This window comes from Rousettus aegyptiacus, unplaced genomic scaffold, assembly GCF_014176215.1.
Source record: "Rousettus aegyptiacus isolate mRouAeg1 unplaced genomic scaffold, mRouAeg1.p scaffold_m13_p_2, whole genome shotgun sequence".
In the NCBI taxonomy this organism is placed as follows: Eukaryota; Metazoa; Chordata; class Mammalia; order Chiroptera; family Pteropodidae; genus Rousettus; species Rousettus aegyptiacus.
In genome coordinates this window covers 10742744-10762797 of record NW_023416295.1, presented here as the reverse complement: position 1 = coordinate 10762797, position 20054 = coordinate 10742744, and the positions used below count along the sequence as shown (strand labels likewise).

General features: G+C 36.2%; 1 pseudogene; it reads right to left on the bottom strand.

The window, feature by feature from the left end:
• Positions 1-19359: 19359 nt before the first annotated feature.
• Positions 19360-20054, bottom strand: LOC107499068 (annotated as a pseudogene).

Here is a 20054-nt window from a genome sequence, read left to right as displayed (position 1 = left end):
AGACAAATGTCCTTCTGTCACCAAATATTTGACCTCCTTTATCCTTTTCTACCTCCACTCCTTTCCCTCTGGTAACCAGCAGACTGTTGTCTGTGTCTATGAGTTTTTGTTTGTTTGTTTGTCTTGCTCATTTGTTGCTTTCAGTTTTACATTCAATTGAAAAATGGGCAAAGGACCTGAACAGACACTTCTCCCAAGAAGAAGTACAAATAGTCAACAGATATATGAAAATATGCTCAACTTCACCAGCTATGAGGGAAATACAAATCAAAACCACAATGAGATACCACCTCATATCTGCTAGAATGGCTGTTATCAACAAGCCAAATAATAATTGTTGGAAAGATTGTGGGAAAAAGTAACCCTCATACGCTGCTGGTGGGAATGTAAATTGGTATTGTCAGTGTTGGAAAACAGTATGAAGTTTCCTCAGAAAAACTAAGAATAGAATTACCATATGACCCAGCCATCCCTCTTCTAGGTATCTACCTGAAATTTTTGAAAACATTTATTCATAAAGATATATGTATCTTTGCAGCATTACAAATGTTCATTGCAGCAATATTCACAGTGGCAAAGACGTGAAAACAATCAAAGTGTCATTCGATAGATGATTGGATAAAGAAGATGTGGTTCATATATACAATGGAATACTACTCAGCCATAAGAAAAGATAAAATATCGCCATTTGCAACAACATGAATGAATCTTGAGAATATCATGCTAAGTGAAAAAATCAAACATAAAAAGTTAAGAACCATATGATTTCACTAACATGTGGAAATGAAGGGAACTATATCAAACTAAAAGGTTTCTATACAGCAGAAGAGACCAAAAGGCAAACAACTGAATGGGAGAAGATATTGGCAAACAACACTTCTGATAAAGGGCTGATATCCAAAATATATAAGAAGTCATACAACTCAAAAACAGAAAAACAAATACCCCCCAACAGTTTTCAACTTTCACCTACAGCATGACCTGGTGGCAATAGTACTAGAAAAGTTGAAGGTTAATAATTCCCCAAATGCCCTTCTTTTACCATCAGAATGGGAGTCACCCCAGAACTACTGAGGGGAGCCTGGGAACCTGCATTTTCACTAACTACACAGGATGATTCTGACGTGAGAACACTGCTCAAGACTCTATTTCCACTTTTGCCACTAAATATATTGCCTAGAATAAAGTATATGATCTCTCATGCCTTAGTTTGCCAATCTAAATAGCAGAATAAAAGTATTTAAATCTTCCTTTCCCCTAGGTATATCAGACAGATAACGTTAGTGAAGTTACATTTAAAAATTAAAACTTGAGGATTATGTTTAAAAAGTAGCATAATGTAGTAGTTGAAAATAATAGATTCAGCGTTAGAAAATTTTGGATCGAAAACCCAGTCTACCACTTATTCACTGAACTCGTGTCTCGATTTCATAGCTGCAAAAAGGAGATATAACACATTAACCTCACAGAGTTATGTGAGATTAAAGAAGATACTATATGCAAAGTACTGGTATCATGATCGCCACATTTAATAAAAAGGAGATATTAGTAAAGGAGAAAGGAGCCATTAACTTGCTGGATTTTTGGCAAGTAAGCGTGGTAAATAGAGCTCTGTTGTCATAGCCACTGATATTTGGGGAATGTTTGTTACTGCTGTATAACTAGCTCTCCTGATTGATACGGAAGTCAGCTGACGGTGGAACGTTTTGCTTTTAAATAAAGTAATTACTAGGTACAGCTTCCTCTATTAACTTTGGTCACCATGGATATCAAACCATTTAAGCAATGGACCATCTGTCAAGAATGTCCAGCCCGGATCTTCTACTTAGAAATTCCACTTGCAGGGGCAACCATGAAGAGCCCCTGGCAGAAATACACTTCTTGCCAGATGTTAAATTTCATGTTTAACCAGACGCCCAGTTGCTGTTATTTCCCTGCCGTAATTCATCACTAGCACTCATGAGAATGAGATCTTGAGACGCCATGAGAGAAAGCCTCTCTCGGCAGCTTTCAAGGATGCGCTGTCTGCAGCAATGTGCAGTCTCCCGACTGTGTACAAGACTTTGCTGCTTCCCCAGCGTTTCAGCCTCTGGAGAGAGAGCAGACTGTTCAGCTGAGATCCAGCGATGCTGCGACTGCAGGAGACCCCAGCGGCACGCTCCCCTTGTTCGCCGCACCGGCAGCGCTCACCCACTCCTCTCTCAGGCCTGGAGGACCCCTTCCGGCTTGTCAGCATCTGTCACGGATGAGGAGCCTGTATGGAAAGACGCTGTCAGAACATGTGTCAGGAGAGAAAAGTAATGATAAGAAACCACGAGGAGGGGACCGTAAAGCTTATTATTGTTACAGACCAATGCCGCTGATGAAAACAGAGTAGGAGTCAAAGAATTAGGAGTCAAAAAACAAGGATTTGAATCCCAGCTCCTTCGGGCCTACCGGTAACAACCACGCCTAACATGTTTTGAGCACTCTCTGTGCACGTTATATGCACCTTCTCACTCAGTCTTCACAATGAACACATGAGATAGATTCTACCGGATCATTACCCTGGTTTCTTAGATTGGAGAACTGAGGGAAAGTGAGGTACGCTACAAAACAAAAATGTTCCTTTCAGTTTATGAAATAGCTCCTTTCCTTTTACACTCCTATGATGGGCGATTTTTTGGGTGCATCTGCCAATGACATTCATGAAGCCAGGAATCTGAAATGTCTGCGTAATTAATTTCTGGTACAATCGAGGGACAGTGAGTCTGTTAGGGAATACCTCCTGCAAAGCCAGCACAGTGACATTTGCTAAAGATAAGACGTAAGACAGAGTGTGTAAGTATTAGATAGAAATGGGAGATTTGGACAGAAAAACGTCTACATCATTTACAGGCTAACGTGAATTTTTCTGTTTCCTTACACTGGGTTACATGAGCTTGCCTTCACACATTTTCCTCCAAAAGTTTTTCATGGGGATAAAAATAATTTAGACAGCTCTAAACATCTCTCCCCTTCCCTCCTACTAGAAAGCTTCAACGGCTCCTCAATACCCAAAGAAAAAAGCCCATAACCCCTAACGAGTAATCATATACTATTCACGATCTTCTCAAACATCCTTTTTGGCCACTCTGCCTCCCCACCAGGCACACACACTGACTCTATGTCCCAGCTACCTCGCCCCTCTGTTACCATGACAGGTATTTACCTCCGTGTCTTTGTTCATGCTGCTTCTTCTACCAGGTGTACCTTTTTTTTTTTTTTTTAATTATCGTATGTCGAAACAATACCACGTGAATGAGTTTGCTAGGGCTGTCATAACAAAGTACGACAACTATGAGGCTTAAATGACAGACATTTGTCTCACAGTTCTGTATGTTGGAATTCGAGATCAAGAGGTCGGCAGGGTCGGTTCCTTCTGTGGGCTGTGAGGGAGAGTCTCTTCCGTGCTCCTTGCCTGGCTCCTGCGGGTTTGCTGGCCATCGTCGGCACCCCTTGCTTTATAGACACATTCCCGTGCCTTCACGTTCCCACAGCATCCTGTCTCCAAATTCCCCCTTTCTATAAGGATGCCAATCCTATTGGATTAGGGGTCCACCCTGCCCCAGCATGACTTCGTCTTAACTAATTACATCTGCCACCACCGTATTTCCAACACTCTGAGGCCCTGAGGGCTTAGGACTTCAGCATACGAATTGGGAGAAACGTGATTCAACCCATAACAGAATGGCTCAACTCTTACATCTGAAAGTACCACTTCATTTAAAATTGTCCCCAAATTCCAAGCCAGATTTACCAGGGTAATTTTCATCGAATGACTTTCGGATGTCTTATGGTACATCAAATGCTTCTGTGTTTCCTAGTTCTTTGTCATGTACGTTTTTCTCCTGAAGGCAGAATTTATCTCTTGTTCATCAGTCTGCTCTCTTCATGAATATCACCTTGATATAGTTGTGCCTTATCCATGTTTGCAGAATAGAATTTGAATCTCCTCTTTTAGTTTCTTCTCATGTAGTCACTTTTTCATTTTCTTTTTTTGTTTCCCTACCAAGAAGCTGCAACCGGCAATACCCCAAAGGCGTTTATTCCCTGTCCACTATGCTATTCTGGTAACGTGAATGACCTGACCACATTCCTTAACATTTTGGCATGTATCATTAGCACAGACAGTTCTCATGAATAAAGAAAGTCACTTGTTCCTGAATACTGGACTGGTGCCTTAGGTAGGTAGTTATACACATATTATTAAATACTCACTCTACTAGCAGAATCACACTAGATTTACTGTTAAAAATTTGCAATCGTCCTATTTAATCTGCTAAATCTGCCCCTGGCGACGCATCTCTTCAGATCCGGAAGAGTCACTGTCATGCAGCTGATCCCATCTGCCCTGGTGGCATCGTTGATGACTGGGGAGTTTCTCTCTACAGGTAGGGACTGCAGAAGATTCCAGAGACTGCCATTTCTAGCACGTCTCTTCCCCCGAACAAAATAAAGTTAATCGCAATATCTACATACATATCAAAAAAGTCTTTTCTCATGGACAAATTACAGCAAGTGATACAATACCTTAAAGGTAGTATTTAAATGCTTTCATCTAAAGCTAGAATTTAAAATCAGTAGTTAAAGGCAAGAAAGACCGAGCTATTTCGAGATGCCTCACATCTTACGATTTAGTTCTTGCACATTAGTCGCTATTTACCTTACCTAAGGTCGCCACTCGCTCCTCTCCATCCACTCCTCCCAGATTTTCAAGAGCCAGTCTGAAGATGTTAGTTCATCTTTCTGTCACCCCAGGTATCCCTGGATTTATTATTTATGCAAGAAACTTGTATGTCAGTAGAATATTTGATTTATGTCAATGATGCTCATCCCTGACTGCATGCATGTGAGAATCACCTTGGGAGATTTTAAATGATGCTGATCTCTCAACTCTGAATTTTCTGACTTAATTAGTTGGAAAAAGGGCCCATGCCCAAGCATTGCTTTGATATTTTTTAAAAGCTTCCCAATGTTCTTCCAACATTTAGCAATATGATGCCACCATCACCCAAAGGCGAAGTCTGTTCGCGGGACTGGCAAAACCCTTGCTCCTTTGTCATAATGACCGGTGCCAGCTGCACACTCCCAGCTTCACTCCTTCCTTATTCTTCCTGCTTGGAGACTTGACGTGCTGTTATTTTGTGATCACGAAGGGGCAAGTGTAAAGACAAAATACCTATGCACGACGACTGATGAAGTAGAATGATGGAAAGACGCTGGACCGCTGATATAAAGACGTCTACATATGCCTTCGACATTCCTAACTGATAAAGCACCCTCCTCCATAATCCATTCCCCAGGAAAACCCAGGCTGCCCTTCTGAATAAAGGAGCTCTCCAAATTACAGAAGCCAGACTCTGCCCTCAGAAATGCAGATCCAATAGATCTGGGCAGGACCCAGTCATCTGTGTTTACAGCTTCACAAGTATCTGACGAAATCCATGGCTGATAAGCTCAGACCAGGAAGAGAAGCTTGAAAAACAACTCTGGTCGTGAATGGCAAATCCTGAATGCAACAAGAAAATCTTGTCAATTTCTCTATTGTACATTTAAAGTAATTTAAAACAATGAATAAGGTAGTTGTCAGACCTCTGGTTACTGGGATTTCATTTCACCTAATCAGAAAGAACTTGGAACTTGACAAAAATGTGGATTCCTTCCTTGATTCTCCCAGAATCTCTTATTTAGCACAAAGCAAGAATGGTCTAGTCATCTAGCAATTTTATATCAAGTCATCTTATTTTATCCACAAATTGTTTACTCCTTCTAATAGGTGACCCTGGCCGACAGTCAAACTGGATTTCTACAATGGACAAATATTTCTTCAAGGAAATGAAACTTTCAGACACATTCACACGTTTTCAGAGAAACTGATAAACATATAGCCACCATAATCATACATTGTAGTTTAGGCTCTATGTTTTGATAACATTTTTACTTAGCGTTATAAGCTTATCTGAGAGAGAGAGAGAGAGAGAGAGAGAGAGAGAGAGAGAGAGAGAGAGAGCAAGCGAGAGCAGTAAATATCTTAGCCTGTTTTTTATTATGAAATTTTATTGTAAAAATGAAAATCCTTTGCCTTTTGGAACTATTCTTGGAATCTCCAAATGCAAGATGAAATAAATCGTGAATGCTAACATGAGGTAATAGCAGTGTATCAAGGCTCTGATAAGATTCAGTGGAATTTAAAGACAAATTCATAGGCCCAACATTATATCGTTGTCTATCCTAGGTATGTTGCTACTTGATAATGTTCTCCGACATTTCTTTTTCTTAGGCTTCCAGTCTCTAAAATAAGGGTGAACATCCATATGGCTGCCAATCTCACCAGCAATTTGAGATACTGAATACTTTTGAGAGTATAACATGTTATTTTAAAATTACTAAATAGAAAGTATAATTTCCATAGCTAAAAGATATTTGTCATTAGTATAGTTATTAGTTCATCTATTTAAGTGAAATGATTCTCCGTAGAAACTGACCTTCCTTCATTAAAAATGCTGAACTCGAATGAAATTGAAGCCTTGTAATTACCCTGAGGAAGAAAGAAAGATCAATTGAATTGATACTGTTCCATAAAGCTGTCCTTTTCATTTATTACTTGTGAATCATATGAACTTTGAGGAGATCTCATACCCATTCTTTTCATTAAGAAACAGGTAATGCATTTAACTTCCTTTTTATGACTCAGCCCAGGGAACACTGTGATCCAGGCCCCTGGAGTTTCAAAATACACAAACTACTTTCTCATCAATATTAAGATAACCTTGGAGGATCTGAGAGGTTGGTTTTACTCAGCACAGAAATAGGAAAACAGTGCATTTTTACAAAGGCAAGTGTGTATGTGTGTGCATGTGTGCATTCTTGTGTGGGTGTGCGTGTGTGCCTGTGTGTGTGTGCGTGTGTGTGCGTGTGTGTGTGCGCGTATAGCAACATGATAGAATTTGTCTACCACATGTATGGCAGAATACCCACCTGGACCTGCAGACCAGGAAAGTAATTCTCTTTGACATATCAGCTTCCAAGGTCAATTCTGAGAGAAAGACCAAGGACTGTTTCACCACCCACACTTGAGAGTACGGATTCACCCTGTTCTGTTACAGGCAGTAGATCACCTATTACCTTTAGTAGCCATATTGTCATTTAAGGCACGATAATTCTAACTTCAAGGGAAGCGATACTTGGGACTGGATAGGGTAGAGAGGCAGGGGATCTGTGTCTTTATTTGGTGGGGCAACTTATGTATAGACCCCAATTCTCATAACTACCTTCTATTTCAATCTTGCTTTTTTAACATGTTGTCAGCATAGCTTTTCCTGTTGAGTTAACACATTACTCTCTCTCTTTTTTTTTTAACAGCATTGCTGAGGTATGATTCATATGCAAAAAACTGCATATGTTTAATGTATACAATTTGATGAGTTGGGACATATGCATATACCTATAATACTTACTATCATTAAAATCAAGATCATAAATATCTCCATCACCTCCAAAAGTTTCCTCCTGACCCTTTTTTTACCCTTGGTTGTTGTTGTTGTTGTTGTTTTGTTGTTGTGTGTGTGTATGTTACACACATTATCTACCCTCTTAAGTTTTTAAAATATAAATATAGTGTTGTTAACTTTATGCAACATCTTACTCTTTATAAAAATGTTGAAAAGAAGCTACATTTGCAGAATGCGCTCAAGGAGAAAAAAGACTGTTTATCTGATCTTACCATAGCAATGCTCCTGATTGCTATTCATGGAGTTTAAATGTTCACTAAATAATGTCATTGCTGTCCGAATAAAGGAGAAACCATAGGCTGTCCTAATTAAGGAGAAACCATAGGTTGCAAAAATGACCTGTTTCAGACTCTTGGAAGAGGCCAAGATCTAAACTAAGTTGGACCCAAAATCTTATTATTTCCTCGAGATTATTTCTTACCTCCAAATGACATTCATTCTGATTAAGAAGACAGTTTTTGTTCATTACAAACAAGTGCAAATACTGTTAAAAAATATGTTTCAGTCTATTCTTAGCATCATTTAAGGTCTCCCAATTCCATAAAATCCAATACACCTTATTTTCTCCTCCTTCCTGGCCAACTGTTTTCTAAGATTTCCTCCTCTCCAATAGAGGAAAGAGAGATGGATTCAAAGTAATAAAGTCTGCACACACATATCAAGCTAATGCCTTTGTTATCTTCATAATAATAAAAGAATGAATTCAAGTCCTCTACCTCTCAGACTTCTATCTCTGTGTTTTGAATCCAACCACCATATCCTCTCAAGAATGGCTCTATTATTCCATCTCAGCAACTAGCTTTTCTAGCTGGTGGAGGGACATTAGGACATGACAAAGAAGGAAATCGTGATTTTGGTGCAGAAACTAAAGCCGAGAAGTAGGTGGGATCATTGCCAGTAGCTGAAGGACAACAGCCATTGAAGAGCAGTGAGTTTATAACTCAGTTTTAAAACTCGTTCTCAGGCATGAGTAAATTTCAAATCGGTTCCTATCAACAGAGTTAGTTCACTTGAATTGCATTAGAGCCAGGAAGAGTGATTGATTGTTAAGGCTAGAGACAGTTTAAAGGAGAAAAAATTTACAAGATAGAAAAATGAGGAGAAAGAGCCTGAATTATCTAGTCAATGTTTAATGATATCTCATGTTGCTGCCCATCAAATCACTTAATATATATTTGAAAGAAAATGAGGATGTACTCAGAAACCTCCCTAACTAGTTTAAAAAAATATATAAAATACTTTAGTGTTCTTCTCGAGATCTCTTGTGTAGATATGATGAACAAAAATGACTTATGACTCAGTGATTAACTAGAGGAAATGAGTCATAAGATGGTGTATTTAGCTGTCTGAGCTTCAGCATCACACTCAGCCACTCAGACATTGTTTGAAAGTTGAGAAGTAAACTCACTGAACACTACTTCTATTTTTATTATATTTAGTTTTCGACATAAAATATATTTCTTGATCCCATAACTTTGGCTCCAACCATATAATGAAGTTTATTCTCAAAAAAACATGAGGTTTTGATTTTCTTTTGTTTTTTTTTTCCAAGTTAATATCTGCATTAGCCACGAAACTTACTAGAATTATAGGAAATTCGTAAATGCTATAAAATAATTTATGCTCTCTCCCTGTGGGGCATATAAATTCATATGTATGAAAAAGAAGCTTGATTAAGTATTTCAGGAAGCCGAATGTGGCAACTATGCAGAAGCATGTTGTAAAATATACCACCTCAGGGTCTAGAAAACGTTCGGTAATTTATCCAATGAAACACTAAATACCAAAATTTTCATGTTAGATGAAAAGATGGCCTTAAATTTCTGTTGCACTTGGTTTTCTTTTATTCATTCAAACATTTGGATTTGTATTTATGTTGAATAAAAACATCATTTTAAAGCAAAGTGAGACCACGAATATAACACATTTTGGGTTTTTTTCCAGTTTCAAGGTAAAATTACAAGTCAAATTGTATATATTTAAAGTATACAAATTAAGGAATTGATAAATGAATACATCTGTAATGATAACCAAAGTCAAGTTAATGAACACATCCATCACTTCACAAAGTTACCTGTGTGTGTGTGATGAGAATGTTTAAGATCTACTCGCTCAGCAAATTTTAAGTATACAATACCATCATTCTGTACATTAGCTCTCCAGAACTTATTCATCTTATAACTGGAAGTCTGTACCCCTTGACCGACATCTCCCATTTCCCCTCCACTCACCCTTGAGAATCATCAATCTACTCTATTTTATAAGCTTGACCTTTTTTTTTTTACTAGTACACATATGAGTGTGGTCATGCAATGTTTGTCTTTGCCTGTCTGGTTTATTTGCATCAATATATGTGTTCCAGGTTCATACATGTTGTCACAAATGGCAGGATTTGCTTTATTTTTTTCTGGCTGAATAATATTCCATTATATATAGATATATATGTATACACAAATATGTAATAGGTATATATGTATATTTATGTGTATATATGTATATAAATATATATTTCACATTTTCTTTATCCATTTACCTGTCTAGAGACACTCAGTTTATTTCCATAGCTTGGCTATTTGAATAATGCTGCAAAGAACATGGAAGTACAGGTATATCTTTGAAATAATGATTTTTGTTTCCTTCAGATGTATACCTAGAAGTCAGCTGACTGGATCAAATGGTCATTCTATTCTTAATCTTTTGAAGAATCTCCATACTGTTTTCCATTATGACTGTACCAATTTACATTCACACCAATAATGCACATGGATTCTTTTTTTGCCACATCCTTACCAACATGCTATTTATTGTCTCCTTGGTAATTGTCATTATTACAGATGTGAGGTGATAGTTTATTCTGTTATGGATTTGCGTTTCCTTGATGATTAATGATGTTGAGCATTTTATGTACATGTTGGCTGTTCGTAAGTCTTCTTTTTGGAAAAATCTTTACTCAAATACTTTTCCAAACAATCTTTACTCAAATCCTTTGCCTAATTTTGTAATTGAGTTACTTGGTTTTTTTTGTTGTTGTTGTTGTTGGGGGTGGTGGTGCTGCTATATGAGTTCCTTGTATATTTTTGATATTAACCCCTTATCAGCTTTGGGGTTTGCAAATATATCCTCCCATTTCCATAGGTTGCCTTTTCATTTTGTCAATGGTTTCTTTTGCTGTGCAAAAGCTGTTTAGTTTTATGTAGTCCCACTTATTTGTTTTTGCTTTCATTTCCTTTGCTTCAGTTTCATTTTTTGCACGTGACTTTCCGGTTTTCCCAATACTATTTATGGAAGAGACTGGCCTTTTCCCGTTGCATGTTCTTGGAGTTCTTGTCAAAGATGAGTTGAGTATATGTGTAGGTTTATTCCTGGGCTTTCTGTTGTGTTCCATTTATCTGTATGTCTTTTTTTATGCTAATACTATACAATTTTGATTACTATAGCTTTGCAATATAGTTTGAATCAGGAAATAGGGCTCCACCAGCTTTGTTTCACTTTCTCAAAGTTGCTTTGGCTATTCAATGTCTTCTGTGGTTCTATACAAGTTTTAAGATTGCATTTTTTCTATTTCTGTGAAAAATGCCATTAGGATTTTAAAAGGCGTTGCATTGAATCTGTAGATTATTTTAAGCAGTAAGGTCATTTTAACAATATTAATTCTTCCAATCTATGAACATGGAATATTTTTCCATTTGTGTCTTTTCCGATTCTTTCATCAATGTCTTATACTTTTCAGTGTACAGGTCTTTCACTTCCTTGTTTGAATTTATTCCTAAGCATGTTATTCTTTTTGATGCTATTATAAATGAGATTTTTCAATTTCTCTTTCAAATAGTTTGTTATTAGTATATAGACACAACTGGTTTTTGTATATTGGTTTTGTATCCTGCAACTTTACTGAATTTGTATATTAGTTATAACCTTTTTGGGGGGGTGATTTGGAGTTTTCTAACTATAAGGTCATGTCATCTACAGAGACAGTTTAACTTCTCCCTTTTTGACTTGGATGTTGTTTATTTATTTGTCTTACCTAATTGCTCTGACTGGGTCTTTTAATATTTGTAGAGTAAAAGTGGTAAGAGTAGGCACACTTGTAGTGTTCCTGATCTTCGAGGAAATGCTTTCAACTTTTCTGTCTTGAATATAACATTAGTTGTGAGCTTGTCATATCTGACCTTTATTACATTGAGGTTCATTTCTCCCATACTAATTTGTTGAGCTTTTATCATGAAAGATGTTGAATTTTGTCAAATGCTTTTTTTACATCTATTGAAATGACCATATGATTTTTATTCTTCATTCCATTTTTGTGGTTCATTATTCTCATTGATTTGCTTATGTTGACACATTCTTGCATCCCAGGCACCAATTCCACTTGGTCATTGTATACAATCTTTTTAGCGTGCTATTGAATTAGATTTGCTAGTATTTTGTTAAGATTTTTTGGATTTATGTTCATAATGGATATTGCCTATAATTTTCTTTTCTTGTAATGTCTTTACCTTGGTTTGGTATGAAGCTAATGCTGGTCTTGTAAATGAGTTTGGAAGTAGTCCCTTCTCTTCAACCTTTGAGAAGTGTTTTGGAAAAATTTGTGTTAATTTTTCTCTAAAAATTTGGTAGCATTCATGCATGAAGCCACCTGACCCCAGGATTTTTTTTTTCTTTTTTTGGAGACTTGATTACTGATTCAATCTCCTTACTAGTAATTGATCTATTCAGATTTTCTATTTTTTTATGGTTCACTCTAGGTAGGTTATATGTCTCTAAAACTTTATCAACTTTTTCTACATTATCCACTTTGTTGATGTGTAATTATTCATAGCAGTCTGTATGATCCTTGGCATTTTTTTGTATCAGTTGGAATATCTCCTCTTTCATTAGTGATATTTATTTGCGTTTTCTCTCCTTTTTTTCTTAGTCAGTCTAGCTACAGGTTTGTCAGCTTTTTTAAAACTAATTCTTATTTTCGCTAATCCCTATTGTTTTTCTTGTCTCTGCTTCCTTTATTTCAGCTCTGAGCTTTGTTATTTCCTTTTTTCTGCTAACTTTAGGCTTAGTTTGTTCTTTTTCTAGTTCTGCAAGGAACAAACTTTATTTATTTAAGACCTTTATTTTTTCTTAACGTGAGCATTTATCACTATAAACTCCCCTCTTAGAACTGCTTTTGCTGCATCTCTTAAGTTTTGGTATATTGTTTTCCATTTCTGTTGTTTCGAATACTTTTGATTTTTATCCGATTTTTTCCTTTGACTGTTCAGAAGTATGTTGTTTAGTTTTCACATTTTTTTGTGAATTTTCCAGTTTTCCTCTTCTTTAATGATCACTAGTTTTATAGCATTGTGATTGGGAAAAAACACTTGATATTTCAATCTTCTTACATTTGTTAAGATTTGTTTTGTGACCTACCATACGATGTATTCCGAAGAATGTTTTGTATATGCTCAAGAAGAATGTATATTCTGCTACTGTTGGATGGAATGTTCTGTAATATCTGTTAAGTCATTTGGTCTAAAGTGTAGTTCAAGACCAGTGTTTCCTTAAACAGCCTAGATGATCTATCCGTTGTTGACAGTAAAGTATTGAAGTCCCTGACTATTATTGTTTTGCTGTCTACTTTTTCATTCAGCTCTGTAAATACTTGTTTAACTTATTTGGGTGCTCTGAAGTTGCGTGTATATATATATATATTTATAATTTTTGTATTCTATTGATAATTGACCCCCTTAGTATTATATAATAATCTTCTTTGTCTTTTGTGATAATTTTGACTTTAAGTTTATTTTTCTGATGTAAGTATAGCTATCCTCACTCTCTTTAAGTTTCCATTTACATGGAATATATATTTTCCATCCCTTCATGTTTAGCCTATGTTCATCCTTAAAGGTGAAGGGAGTCTATTGTAGGTAACATACAGTGGGTCTTTTTTTTTAAATCCATTCAGCCATTCTATGTTTTTTAATTAGATAAATAATCCATTTATATTTAAAGTGATTGTTGATAGGTAAGGACTTACTATAGCCATCTTGTTATTATTCTTGTCTTGGTATTTATTTTCTTGACTTCAATATGCAATATCAAACATTGAATATATTCACATTTATTTAAAATGTTCGATTAATTATTATCATATAAAGATGTTGGCAGAATGTGCAAATTGCTTTTGATAAGTAGAAAATCAAATAGATTCTCAAAATATTCTTATTCTCCATTCATTATCTTCATGCCTTGATATCCCCTGAGAAATGTACCCTCTTCTGGTGCAGAAAAAAAAAGAAAGAAAATTATAATGCCCCCCAAATTCATTAATTTTAAAACTAAAATTTTACGTTTATTTTTTACTTTACATTTATTTTACATTTCAGTTTACATTTATTATTTACTATGAAGTCTTACATTTATTTAAATCAAGCCTCTTTTGTAAAAAATCACATAGTAAATATCTTAGGTTCAGTGGGTCGTACAGCCTCTGTCACAACTACTCAAAAGCAACCACAGAGCATATTTAAGAGAATGGGCTTTGCTGTATTCCAATAAAACTTTATTCATAAAAACATGGAACAAGCCAGATGTAGCCCGTCGTCATAGTTTTCTGATTCCTGATCTAAATTACCACAGGGAATCTTACTTTTTCTGCTCTTTATTAATCAGATAATAACGAGGACATGAAAAATATGAAACAATAAATTTACACATGAGAATAATCTGTAGGACTTTAATTTCTCAGAGAAAAGCATGATAAACATTTTTTCCCTCTGTATTTAACTGACAGTAATGTCTTAGACTAGTAGAGGACCTCAAGGTATATTTTGGAGGAGAACCAACAAAACAGGAGTCACTAAGGAATTGAATGTAAGAGAAGAAGCAATGATGACTCTAAACTTTCCATCATTGGTGAATAATGATGCCATTTATTGAAACAAGAAAGACTAAGTAGGAATATCCTTGAGAATGGGAGGCAGAATTAAAAGTTCTGGATTAAAGTTAATTCTGAAGTGTCTATGAAACTTCCGAGAAAAACTCCCAGGTAGGCTACTGAATGTATTCAGAGAGGAGCTTTTGACTATAAAGAGAAATTGGAGGGTCATCAGCACATAGATGGCATTTAAAGCCATGAAAATGGGTGAAATTACCTAGGCAGAGAATATATAAAGGGAAAGCAAGACAAGGAAAGATCTTGACATACTTTCTAAATCACTCAAGAAAAAAACTAATCCTGTTCAGCATAGTTAACCAGTGCAAAGAGGATTTTATTGTACTCCCAATCTTGGTAAATCTGTAACTTGTAGGTGGTGGTAATAAAGCCACTTTTCTATACTCAAAATAATTTTTTTTCAAATTTATCAAATCACATAGTCCTTTTTCCAAGAAATATGCTGGGATACATGTTCATCTCAACAAAATTTGGAAAACGCTGTACAAGATAATAATAATTCGTGTACTATATTTAATTTAATATTTTTAATAAGTTCATTTTCTTATACTCATCACCTGTGTTTTTTTTAGTTGAAGAATTAATATTAGCTTTCTCATCATGCACAAAAAAACAGCAGATTTCAAATAATCTCTACTGTTCAGACCCATGTTGCATTTCTTTTCTATCTACATAATATACTCAGTGCACTGCCTCTTGAGGTGTTACTAGCCCAGAGGTATAAGCAAGTCCCCTGCAGTTTAATCATGTACAGAGAACAGATCTGAGTGCATACTTTCTTGTCATTGAACATTTTATCCTTCACTTATACAAAACTACTCCCTTTTTTTCAGGAAGGCAACGGGGAAAGGAAAAAAGAATAATAGATGAGAGAAGGTTCAGAGAGCGCCCAAGACAATAAATTTAGTGCAAACAGCCATTCCATTTTCTGAGGAATGAGGAAAGAGGTGATAGAAAGTCCTGAAATATTTTTTTTTAAATACTGAAGGTAAAATTTAATCTCCAGCAAGTTATCCTTTAAAAATAAAGCTCAAATAAAGCCATTTTCAGATAAAAGAAAACTAAGAGTTGGTAACCTGAAGACCTATACCTCAAAAATGCTAAAGTTCTTTAGGCTGAAGGGGATGGAAACCTAAACCTTCGGGAAACAATAAAGAACATTAAAACTGGTAAATGTATGTAAATATATCAAAGGCAATTTTTCTCTTAATTTTTAAAAATACATGTGACTAAAGAATCACATTGACTTAAATATTTAAAGATAAACTGAATTTTTTATTTTTTACCGAAATGTTATCTAGCTTAGATCTTTAAAGGTCACCAATTTTTTTTCTGGCATGAAACTGACATTTGGATATAACGTGATTGTTATTTTCTGAAGTTAAATACATATTTTCTGTCAACATTTACTTGTAACACTCATTCTATTTGGATTTTCTTTTCTCCCCCTTGCAGAAAAAAATGTGTATGGAGTTGATAAGCTTAGCAAGCTTCTAGCCTAATAGGATTATTCTCAGGAAATCTCTTTTAAAAGGGAGACATTTTCCTAAATGGAGTTCCATTCTAAGAGATTTCTGAGTTGCTAATCAATGAAGCAATAAAAACTGAACACACTCATGTATGGTTAGAATTTCTAGGTTCCAAGAAGTATACTTTATTCATTAACTCTGATGACATTTAAGTTAAAATAAAAAAGCGAACTGTTCAAATAAGGTAAAATTATTAGAGAAAAACACTTAAATTTACCACTCCTCAAAATTATAATGTAAAGTTCTTCCAAAAAGAAAAGCGAATTTAAAAATTAATTCAACAATGCATTCAAATACTGATGGACAAAATAAAATTTATGCTATTAAAAATAGTAAGCAAAAATGTTCGAAATACAGCCATCAAAATCATATTATACTCGGAATCTTTTCATTATTTATAGAAGTAAACAAAAAAAGATTGTTTTCTCCAATTCTTGCATTTGCCTACCAGACATTTGTTTCGGATATTCTGTCAATACCTCAGCATCTATCGATCCACAATTAAACTCCTCATTTTCTGTCTCAAAATATTTTTCTCTCCTAACTGCACATTCCTTAGTATCATCTTTTTTTTCTCTGAAGTTCCAAACCTAAAAATTATTTTTTGTTTCTCTCTCACCTCTCATAAAAGGAATGATCTTGTTCTATTTTTTCATTGTGAAGTTTCTGTAAGCTAACCTTTTATTTCCCTTGCCACTGCCCCCAATCTAATTCAAGTTATAAAACATTTAACTTGGGACCAAGAAGACTGGATTCATGGATAAAGAATACAGAGGTAGAGATATTGTCCAGGCCTTAATATTAGTTCATATGTATTAAGCATTTAAATTAATTTAATCTTACTACAACTCTGTGGAGGAGACATTATTATTGCGCTAGCTTTAGAGAGGGGAAGACCAATATAGAAAGATATCAAGTAATTTGCCTAGTAAACACATATATGTATAGTAAGACAGGGGCCTAGGCTGAAACCAAGTGTTAGAGTCCAAAGTATAAGTCTTAATCGGTATAGGTATTGCCTTCCAGGGCCAGATACTGAGGCCAAAAGGTATCTTGATGGCGTCACTGTGCCTTTACTCCAGGGCAAGCCCTCTCAAATCAATTTAGTTCAATGCGCAAAAATATGCTCACAGAAATATATTCCATAGGGCAATTCCTGGTCAATTCTGTTGGTCTTCTTCAGCCACAGTTTTAGAAGAAAGATAAAAATGGAATCTGTCTAGCTAATTGGCGATCCTTGTATAGGGGAAAATCTATTCAGAATCCCAGTGGATTCAGTTTCTGCTGGGTTGGTCGGAATTATTTATAACTTCCTGCCCACAGTCACTAAGGCCATTCCTATTCATAGGAGGAAGCATAAAATGGAAAAAAAAAATTTTAAAGCAGCCAAAGTTTAAAAGAAATATCCCTTCCAGCACAGGAGGAAGATAAGAGAGCAGTTGTTATTGAAAATGCTAGAATCACCTAGGAAAGCCATTCCTTTGTGAGTCTGAAGATACAGAAGGGGAAGGATCGGGACGAAGAGGGGAATATATTGGGCTGCCAATACTGCCTCTGTGATGGGAAGTGTTTGCTTTGCCTTTTGGAATGAACCTTGCTAGTGAGAAATTCATCTTCAGTCGGGCTTGAAGCTCACAGTAGAAGAACGCAGGTCACCTCTAATCTGATTGCCATTATAGCACAGATTGGGAAGAAGGTCCCAGAGACCAGGCTGCAATAGCCGGCGGGGAACAAGGAGGATTTGATTTATAGCAGCCCAGGAACATGTCGTCCAACTGTCTATTCATCATCTCAGTAACCAGGATCTGCGAGCGGCTTTCAGCCAGAGTCACGGTTTAAGGGATTGTATTCCTGGGTGAAATTGGCAAGATCTGAGCTTTTTGCCTGTCAAAATCCATGCCGGCTGGCGCAAGAACAGAGATTCCTTTTAAAATTGCATGTGTCAGCCAAATTAATCCCATTAAACTCTAAATGACCTTCCATTGAGGGAAGCTCACTAGGAAGGATACTGCTATATTGTGATCCCTTCTCTACTATAGAAATCTTCTTAGGAAAACAATTTCTTAAAATATCTGAATGCCAGAGGTAGAGGTAATCTTAAATGACCTTGTATAAAGTCTGCCTTAGTGATCATCCCACCTAACCATTTTATTTCACAAATGCTTGGCATAAGGAGAAAGAAAGTTCATCAGAACATATGAATTATCTAAAGCTTTAGTTGTTGTTATGGAAACATAAAATACATGTACTATATAATATCCATAATTTGATTTATGAGATAAAATAATAAATTCTGATTTTTTTTTTTTAGCTTTAAAATAAATCTCAATATAATCTGATCAAAAGCCTCTTTTAAAGATAACTTGAAATAGCTCTTTATATAAAGTTCTAATCGACACTCTTTCGGCGTTGAGTCAAATGTCTCTTCTGGCCAGACTATTATCTCCACCATTAAAACAAGATTTATAAGTACTTTGTTCCTAAGTTCTAACCCATTCTTAAATTTTTTCCACAGGTTGAGTTCACTGCCTTCTCCCCTATTATCACTATAAATATCCTGACTTTCTTCTTTCAGTGTACTTATCTCTAAATAGAAAGTTCTTGTACTTAATGGTTTGGGGCTTCCAGTGTCAATCAGACTTCAGAAAAACAAAGTCCAGCATGAAACATACTACTACTACTACTAATTATAACTTAACCACACTAGCTAATATGTAGAGGGTACTTAGTAAGTATGGGACAGTTTACTGAATGGATTACTTCATGTTATTATGACACCTGATTTGATTAGGAGGTTGGCAGTATTAAAATCTCCCTATCACCAACAAAGAAATAGGCTCAGAGTTAGCAAATTTGCCCAAGGTCACATAATTAGAAATAGTAAAACCAGGATTTTAGTTCCAAAAGTCTGATCTCAGGGCCCTCTCTATTAACCACTACGCAAACCTGTCTATTAAATCGTGAGTGCCGAAGCTGGAAGGTAATTGATGACTAGATTTATTAGTAGGTGTCTAATGCTGTGGAAAGGGCTGAGTGTAAGAGAAGCACCTAACCCAGACTGGGGGTTCAAGGGAAAAATCATAGCGAGTTGCTTTCAGAGCTGAGTATTGAAAGAAAAGCGGGAGTCCCGCAGTACGGCAGAGGTGGCCTGTAATCAGCGGGAAGAACGTGGAGAAAAAAATAGAGGCATAAAATAATGCAGCAACTCTTTTATTTGACAGTTTACTATACTTTATAGGTGTCATATTTAAAAAACAGTCTTTTAAACCAGGTACAGATAAGTCTGCTACAGATCTGCAAAATGACAGACTTAAAGCATGTTTCAGCAGATAGAATACCTCAAATTCTGGATTTTTCAGTCACTTTATCATTATGCTATGGGAGCCAAGTCATCCTTAACTTCAGCTGGAACAAACTGTCTAAATCTGGCCTCGTTGCCGATGCCAGCTTCCATGTTATCTTGTTATTTGCCCTTCGAAGCTTCCCTTTAGGGTTGATATTGCTGTATGAATAGCATCTTCGAGTTCTAGATTCCATTATATATTTTCTCAAGGAAACCTCTCCCGTTCACTTAGTTCTTTCCCATTAATGTGGCGGCTTTCCAGGCAAAGTAAGCTCCGGATGGATCTGACTAAAATAAATATGGCCACCCCTCATTCCAATCACAAATGAGTAAAGAAACTCCGAATGGAAGCCTACCACCTGACTGGGGGTATTCTTACATCACAGAAACTACTCTCGGTACTAGCTGATTGTGGTGATGGGTTCTTGATAAACAAGATAGTATGCCTGAGCTAGATTTTGGCCTCTGCGCTGTAATCTGGGCCTATGCCACTCTGCACCAGATCTAAACGTTTAGTAATTGGTTCCACTTCGTGTGCACTTCGCTTATCATAAAGAATGAATTCCTGTTGTTTTCTCAGTTGCTAATACCACACCATTTGCAGCTCTAATTCCCACTGAGGAGACTCCTCCAGTTATAGCAACCAAAGCACATTCGATCCGGACAGGTTTAGCAGGAGGTCTGAATGCGGTCAGCGAAAAGCTGTAACTGAGCTCCACCAT